This window comes from Carya illinoinensis, chromosome 15 (genome assembly GCF_018687715.1).
Source record: "Carya illinoinensis cultivar Pawnee chromosome 15, C.illinoinensisPawnee_v1, whole genome shotgun sequence".
Lineage (NCBI taxonomy): Eukaryota > Viridiplantae > Streptophyta > Magnoliopsida > Fagales > Juglandaceae > Carya > Carya illinoinensis.
Window position 1 is genome coordinate 4,929,133 of NC_056766.1, and position 8,297 is coordinate 4,937,429.

The 8,297-nt window shown below is 32.4% G+C and overlaps 1 long non-coding RNA gene across 1 annotated transcript; it reads right to left on the minus strand.

Annotated features, from left to right (window-relative positions):
- Window positions 1–4,528: 4,528 nt before the first annotated feature.
- LOC122297728 lies at window positions 4,529–7,797 on the minus strand. The gene is made up of 3 exons (XR_006238869.1): window positions 7,667–7,797; window positions 5,880–6,085; window positions 4,529–5,172 (listed from the first exon to the last, which is right to left on the minus strand). It is a non-coding gene; the product is annotated as an uncharacterized LOC122297728 (long non-coding RNA).
- Between the last annotated feature and the right edge of the window lie 500 nt (window positions 7,798–8,297).

Genomic DNA, 8,297 nt, shown 5'->3' on the forward strand with positions numbered 1-8,297 from the left:
GTAAAAGGAAAGACATGCAGGTGGAATAAAACTCAAATTATAAAATAGGTCTTCAAAAGTAGCAAAATAACAAACAAAAAATTCAAGTAGTTCAGCTCAATCATTTGGAATGACTTGTAAAAAAAAAAATCTTTCTTTTTCTTTTATAATATCAACAATAGTTTATGGAAATGTTAGTATTCAAAATAAATTATTCAAACGAAAAACGAGTACCAGAAATTTCATTTGGAGATCATATCGTGCAACAAATGATGTAATAGATCATTCAGACAAGAGATATATTATCATCTTGTTAATTTATGACTTGGAAAGTAAATTAAAGATGCCCACGTACAGTAATAATTTAACAGTAGAATGACTTGTAAAACAGTCTTTGTTTTCTTTTCTAAGAAGTCTCCCACTAACACTGCTTTTATGGTAAAGAGTTCAAGTAGGCCCATAGAAACACAAAGCACTACTTTTACGGTTTTATCCTTTATGTATCAAATTATCAAGACTAAAAAATATAGCCTTAAATAAAATGTATATCAGTATTAATAAAGTGAAAAGAGAGAGAAAAAACAACCAAAAAAAAAACAAAAACATTGAAAATTAAACACATCATGAGTGAAAGATTTTCACGTACAACAATAATTTCATCCAAATGTAATTTATGACTGACCAAAGAAATCTCATCCAAAGCAAATTAGGCCATCATATTAATTTATGAGTGACAAAGAAAATTAAAGATTTTAAGTACAACAATAATTTTAGAGAGAGCTCAAATATGACTCGTAAAAGAAGTATTTTTTTTCTTTTTTTCTTTTTTTTTTTTCCTATAATCCCAACAGGTTTCTCGATAGTAGGTCTATGAATATGCATCACCTGCCCCACTTGAGCACAATAGAATTATTAGCCACTTCTTTCATCTGCCCCGCTTTCTCTTTTTCGGCCCTTCTTAATTAAGCTATAGATCTTTTTCGGCGCGTCAAATTATTTAAGAATTTTTTGAAAATCATTTTTATCTTGATTTTATCTCATCTTATTTTATCTTTTTTTTTTAATATAACTCAAATATAAATACTTTTAAATTAATAATTACAACTTTTTTAAAATTTTAAATAAAATATAAAAGACAATTCAATTTTTTTAAATCTTCAAACAAAAATATTAATATTTAAAATTAATATTTTAATAATATTTTAATTTTATAATAATTTTTATACAATTTTTTTCTCTCATTTATCAAAACTTAATTAATACTTAACTTAAGTTATCTCTATATTATTTACAAATCATCTTATTAATTACTATTTATAAAATTTTCATCTTATCTCATTCTTTAAGCATTTTTTAATATTTAATATTTTATGCTATTAGTTATCAATAACATGGCATATTATATCCTCTAATTATAAAAATTAAAATAAAAAAATCAAGTGATATAATTATATGTAGTTTAAACAGTACTTAAAACTAAATTATGAACAGTCAATACTAGTATTATAAGAGATCTTTAGAAATTTCTGTAGCTGGTAGCTGGAAAGTGCCTTTCTTCCCCGTGAACAAGTGTAAAGGGACTTCTTGACGTTTCTAATTGGAAACCACGTGGAAAAAGGGGAAAAAAATTACAGAAAATGGAAACACGTGTCGAAAAGGTAATGACTCCAGAGGTCTGCAAAAGATAGTAAAATACAAAAAGAGAGAGCTAATTAATGAGAGGAAAAGTAGGAAGGCGAAAGCAATGTTTTTTACTTTGGAGAAGCAAAAGATTTCCCAATTGAGTAAAGCTCAGAAACGGTTGGGTGTCTAACTCATATTCACACCGGCCAATAGGAACACAGCATGTGGCAGGTGTATTTATCTTACAATGAACTACATCTTATTGTAAAAAATCTTGTGACTTTTCTTCTTCTTTCTTGGCTCTTCCTCTCTTTGCTTATTCTCTCCCCGATTCTGCCTCTCTTTTTTCGTTCTGTTCTTCCATTTCTTCTTTTTTGTTATGAATCTGTATAAATGCTTGTTGTGATGAACCTGATAAATGAAAACTGTAATGTAATGGTGAATGCTTGTTGTGATGTAATAAGAAAAGGTTAGATTGCTGGATTGGTTTGGTGTATTCAGAAATGGGAATAGATGCAAGATGTTTGATAAAATGCTCAAATGAGCTGATTTGTATGATCCTGATCAATCCCTGTGGAATAACAACCCCTCAGATTTTTCGGAAGCTGCAAGGGAGGAGGCCGACGTGACAATTTTTTTCAGAGAAAGGCAGAGGAGGAGGAGAGAGAAGATAAAACTGGAGAAGAGAGGAGTTGTAGTCTCCGGCGCAGTCTTGAAAAGTAGTGATATGCTACATGCGGCTTTATTTACAATATTATTGAAATTCATGTGTGGCATGTTGTTATTCGCTGGTGTAAAAATCCACTTGACACCCGACTGGCTCCAAGTGCCTCTCTTCCCAATTTCATCGCTGTGGACTACTACAAAGGAGCTATCAATGCATGCATGCATGCAGCAAGCACCAAGCTGCAAGCTGGGAGCTGGGAGCTATCAATGGCATAAGTAGGATTTTTTTTTTTTTTGTTATGTTTTTTACATATATTTTTTGAACACTTTTAAATATATTTTTTTTAAATGTATAATATTATTTAAAACACTTTTTAATCACGAAATAAAAAAAAAAAATTTAAAATATGAGTGGTAGCTCCCAACAGGTTATCATTTTCCTTAGATAGCTAGACTTACAAATTGATTCTGCGAGATTTACACACCCTCTAACATTACTCTTCTAATTGAATAAGTGCCAGAAACTTGAGATGTACTAAGGATCATATACAGCTGATGAAGATCTCATGAAGTTTCCTAATTAATTGCTTAAATTTGTTTAATCTTTTTGGTATTTGCTAAATGGATATATAGCTAAGTAATTGTAATCTAGAATGATTGGATTGGAGAATCTTTTGCTTATCAAAATTAAAATCATTGTTTTCGTCATTCCTACTTACTTTTTTTTTTTAATAAGATATCATATTTTGTTGGACCATTAACATTCTCTTTTTTAGTTTATTTGCTAATTTTAAAATATTAGCCACATTATTTAAAAAATAATAATATCAGCCACATGATTTATAAGCTGCCCCACAACTTTTCCTTCATTTGCCATAGGTTTCTCGAGAACTTTAAATAATTATATATATTCCATTTTCCTCTTCCTAGACTTATCCATTTGTCTGCTTCTTGTTCCGCTCTTTTTAGTGACAGTAAAAAACTGATGTTTATCTGGAATCGACGTACCATTAATCGATGTGTGAAAGAAAATATATGCGAAAAATATTGTGAGATGTACTGTAATTTGTTCCACCTATTTGGTATTTGCTAAATGGATATATATAGCTAACTAATTGTAATTCAGAACGATGGGATTGGGGAATTTTTGCTTATCCAAAGTTAAAAATTCCTACTAATTTTCTTTTGAATAAGATATCATATGATCTTGTTGGACCATTAGCTTTCACGTTTTCCTTTTTTGTTTTTTGTTTTTTCCTCTTTCCTTGTTTCTAGCTTCACATTTCTACTTCTTTTTATATTTTGCTAACGTTTGTGTTTTCCTTTTCTGTTTGTGCTCCCGTCGCCTCCAACAATTAGCAGGTGGTGCTTCTAGTAAATTTGCACTTAATTTATTCTAATTTATTAAAAGTGTATTGAAAAACCATCTGCAGTGTGAAAACAGAGAGAAGCACCGTTCTCTCCCTTGGCACATTAGGCGCCTCCCACAGACACCCACAGTGTCTGCACCTCCATTTCTTCCGTAAATCCCTCCACCGAAATTGTAAGTTGTAGGCTGCTCTCTCCTATAAATAGGAAAGAGCTCAGTTGCAGAAAAATTATCCTCACTGCGGTGAGAGATCAAAAGCAGTGGGGAGAAGAATAAAGAAAGAGAAAGAGGGACGTGAGAGAATTGAGAATTTGTAGATTTTCATAAATCTTGTACAAATTCTATAAAAGAGGCTCCAGTGGACGTAAGCAATTTGCTGAACCACTTTAAAATTGTTTTGTGTGATTTTCGGACTGGCTAGAGGCACAACAAAGTGATACAGCGTATTCGAAACAGTACTTTGATTTGATTGTCAATAATTTTGTACGACACACTTATTTTTGTAAAAAAAAATAATCACAGCAGCTGAAATTAAAGGCGCAATTTGTCAGATTTTTCTAATTAAAGGATAAATTGTTTTAGATTTCTTTTTTTTTTTACACTATACTTCATTCATAAAACTCGAAATTACATATGTGAATGATTCTCACAAATAAAAAAAGTTTAAGATCAGAGCTCAATTATGGAATGACTCATAACAGAAGTCTTTTTTTCTTTTCTCGTCTCTATTTTTTTAAAAAAAAGAAAATTCTAAGTCAGCTCCGACTAGCATGACTATGGTTTTTAAGATTTATAAAATTTCTATTGAAATTTTAAGAGTTCAAGTAGGACATATACCAATAATTCAACTGGAAAAAGAACGATAAAATCTTTATTGCCAATGGTTAAAAATCTCTCTTCGTGCATGTCCCATGTTGAGTAGGAAGAGATATAACTATCCTTATTGGACTAACAATATTAATGAAGGAAGTAACTGAATATTCAAAATTACATCAAAGACTTTTATTTTTATTTTTTACAATCTCATTTTCTCTCGAGCGTTTCACTCCCAAGCCAAAACCCACCCAAAAAATATTATATTCTCCCTCTAAAGGGGGGTGAAGCTTCGGCTCCTCTCTTCCTCCTCCTATCTGGCTAGTCTTGAAACTATGTAGCCCCTTTTTCTATTTTTTTTTAATTTTTTTAATTTTTCATCCATAGTAAGGAGAAATGCCGATATGCTACTTTCCAGAGCCTAGCGACCGCCACGTGCTTTACCACAAGATTCCCCAGCCGCCAATCTTTCAGACACGCGTTGATTAAAGCACGCGTGAGATCCACGCGCCACACAGCATTAAAAAAACTCTTGTTGTCGCCACACGCGACATTTATGGGGCCAGCGACCTTGGATTCTTCAGATCCAACCGATCTCCATATTCCTAGCGTGGCGCATATCTCACACGCGCTGCCACAGTCACTAACTGTCGTCCTCTAGCGATTTGACGATTCTCCTGTTTGCCATCTGCCTATATTCTCGCATCTCATAGCTAATGATCCTTTATAAAGAAAACAAGGTAAAAGTTACATCTCAAATGTTTTATATTTACATATCAAAGTATAAAAACTAAAACAATTTACACTTTAATTATAAAAATCTGACAGATTGTGCTCATTCAATTTCAACCATTAAGATTGATAAAAATAAAATAAAATAAAAAATAAAAAAAGGTGAGTCGTTGTACATGATCATGTACAATATTGACAATCAGATCTTCACAAAATATTTAAATTATAAGTTTTTTATAGTTTCGATACAATGTATCACTTTTAATAATTTAGAGTACAAATTAGAGTGTAACATCACTACTAGAAGCACCAGCTGCTAAACCATGCATGTTGGAGCTAGGCGTCAGGATCAGAGAACAAAAAAGAGGTTTAGAAAAGTTGGAAGGTTTTGGAAAGATCAGAAAGATAGAAAGAAGAAGAAATTTCAGGGAAACCATTTAGAAAAAGGAAAAAAGAAAAAGCAGAAAATGGAAACACAAAAAATGTAAATTATTTTGCCCCACAAGTCCGTGAAAGCCAACAAAGTAAGCTAAAAAAGAGAAAACTAATGGTCCAACAAAATATGATCTCTTATTCAAAAGAAAAGTAGGAAGGACCAAAGCAATGTTTTTAACTTTAGATAAGCAAAAGATTCCCCAATGACTACTACAATTAAAGTAGCTATCCATCTAGCAAATACCAAAAACGACGGAATTACCAATGTTAATTTAAACAATTAATTTGTACTAAGTTGGGAAACTTCATGCATCAGATCGAGCGTCCACTTTATATATTAGATGATCCTGATCACACGATCTCTCTCTTGAGCACCTATTTAAAATATTAGACTATTAGCCAGCCACTTAGATCCTCAGCTGCCTCGCCCTTCATTCCCCCTTCATTCCCACAGGTCTGCAAACATAGCTAAACCAAAAACAAGAATTCAAGCAATTGATCAGACAAAAGATATCTTATCCAAAGAAAAGGTAGTCAAAAAAAAAAAAAAAAAAAAGAATTAGGCCATTATGTTAATTTATAACTGGCAAAGAAAATTAAAGATTCCTACGCACAACAATAATTTAAGACTTATCTCAATCATGGTGTAAAAGAAGTCTTTCTTTTCTTTTCTAAGAAGTCTCCCACTAGCACTACTTTTATGGTTGTTAAAGAGTTCAAGTAGGCCCAAAGATACATGTAATCGATCACTGATCTAACGGGAAAAGATGATAAAATCTCTATCAATTACTAAGAATCTCTCTTTCAGCCCCATGCTGAGTAGGATGAACTATCCAAATTTTCAAGTGTTGCAAAACTTGTAAACTATCCAAATTATTAAGTGTTATTTATACTGATTAAGAATATAATATAAATAATTAAGGATGCGTTTGGAAACTAAGATATATAAAATGAGAAATTCTAAAAATTTCTTACAATTTCCTTCTATACAATATTACGATCTGCACTGAAATTAATTCCATGCCACCCTTTGCAGTAAGAGTAATATTACATACAGTCGTGGAGTGTGTAAATACTACGCAATCGCTTTAAAAAAGAGTAGAGTTCACGATTAAAAAGACTTTTTTTTTTCATATAGGTTCCGTATTAATTCATTTTTTTCAAAGAAACTGCACGGCGCTTGCATAACCACGACTGCAAATATCATTTCTCTTACATTAATATTCTTCCTGTAATAGTTATGGGACCGACCTTAGCTTTCCAAAAGGATCGAGAAAAGAAAACTTCACACACTAGGATTTTATAACATGGCTCGAGGGTCTAGACAAGAACGAGCGAATAAATTCTCACTATATGATGAAAAGTTCAGGATTCAAACCGACTTTTATTTTAGAACTTCACTTCTAGTTTCCTTACTCAATATGAACCTTTTGCTGCATCAACAGAAACACCACAAATAACAGACTAAAATCTACATATCTTATTAAGATAAGTCTATTTTTATCATAAATAATCATTTGCGTAAAAATAACTCATAACAAATAATCGTTTTTCTTTGCAGTACTGGCTGGCTGTAAGTATCAGAACTATATATTTTGCAGCAATCATCAACAACCAAATTTAACATTTAAGAAAAATGATATATACGGCCAGCCTAGATCAAATTCAACTTATTTTGACATTCTCCTCGGTATCATTAACTAGATAAGATGGCAGTACTTCGGGATTGAAGAATTATATATATGGTGTTGACAACAAGCAGCTCGAGTTGTAGAAGAGAGAAAAAATGAAAAACAGGCAGTCGTAACTGCAGACTAATTAACGACATAAACATGAAAATATCATATAGGACTTATGATTGATACAAGATAAAACTTAGAGAACGGGACCTCATGGCAAAGATTACGAGGGACAGTACTGTTCTAAATAGATATTTTAAACTTTGGATTATATGCCTGATCCTAAAAATTTTTAGGAAAGAAAATTAAACGGATTCTTTTTCTCATGAGCAGTAAAAGAGCTCCATAGCATGAGGTCTATGATCCTCACCTCTCGCTCTTGAGCACCTCTTTGGAATATCACGAGCCACTTCCTTCAGCTGCCACGCGTTCTCTTGATCTTTCGCTCAACGTCTTCAAAGAACTTTGAACAACCTATTATGTATTTGACAACCCAACTCCAGCACTCACGACTCCTACCAACAAATCAGCTGAAGTCAACCATGATTAGGTGTTCCTTGTGCTAATACATTTATTTAATTTGTAACAGGTTTTGTGATTGTGTCACTATACACATCATGTGATGCATAACAAGGCAGACTTGTGTCCTGCAGCAAATTTACATCTTTTTAATTTCCCCATATATATTTGCCATAGGGCCAACCACTACTCCAAAGCTTTCAATATCATATTTTTAAGAACAACACGCTAATTTTTAACAACCTCAAATTTTCAAGTTGAAAAGTCAGTGTACCGAGCTTCATGAATCACGCTTAACCAAACATGACTACTTCAACTTCATATCAGATTTAAGATTAATTTTCAGCAACTACCTGGTCATTGATCATCTAGTCCGCATGTTCTGTCTCGGAACTATGACGGCTTTATATAATTCGCATCGATTCATGTGGTCTGTACTCTTTGCATCAGTATGTGATCTCCTCATGTAGTCAACTCTCTTG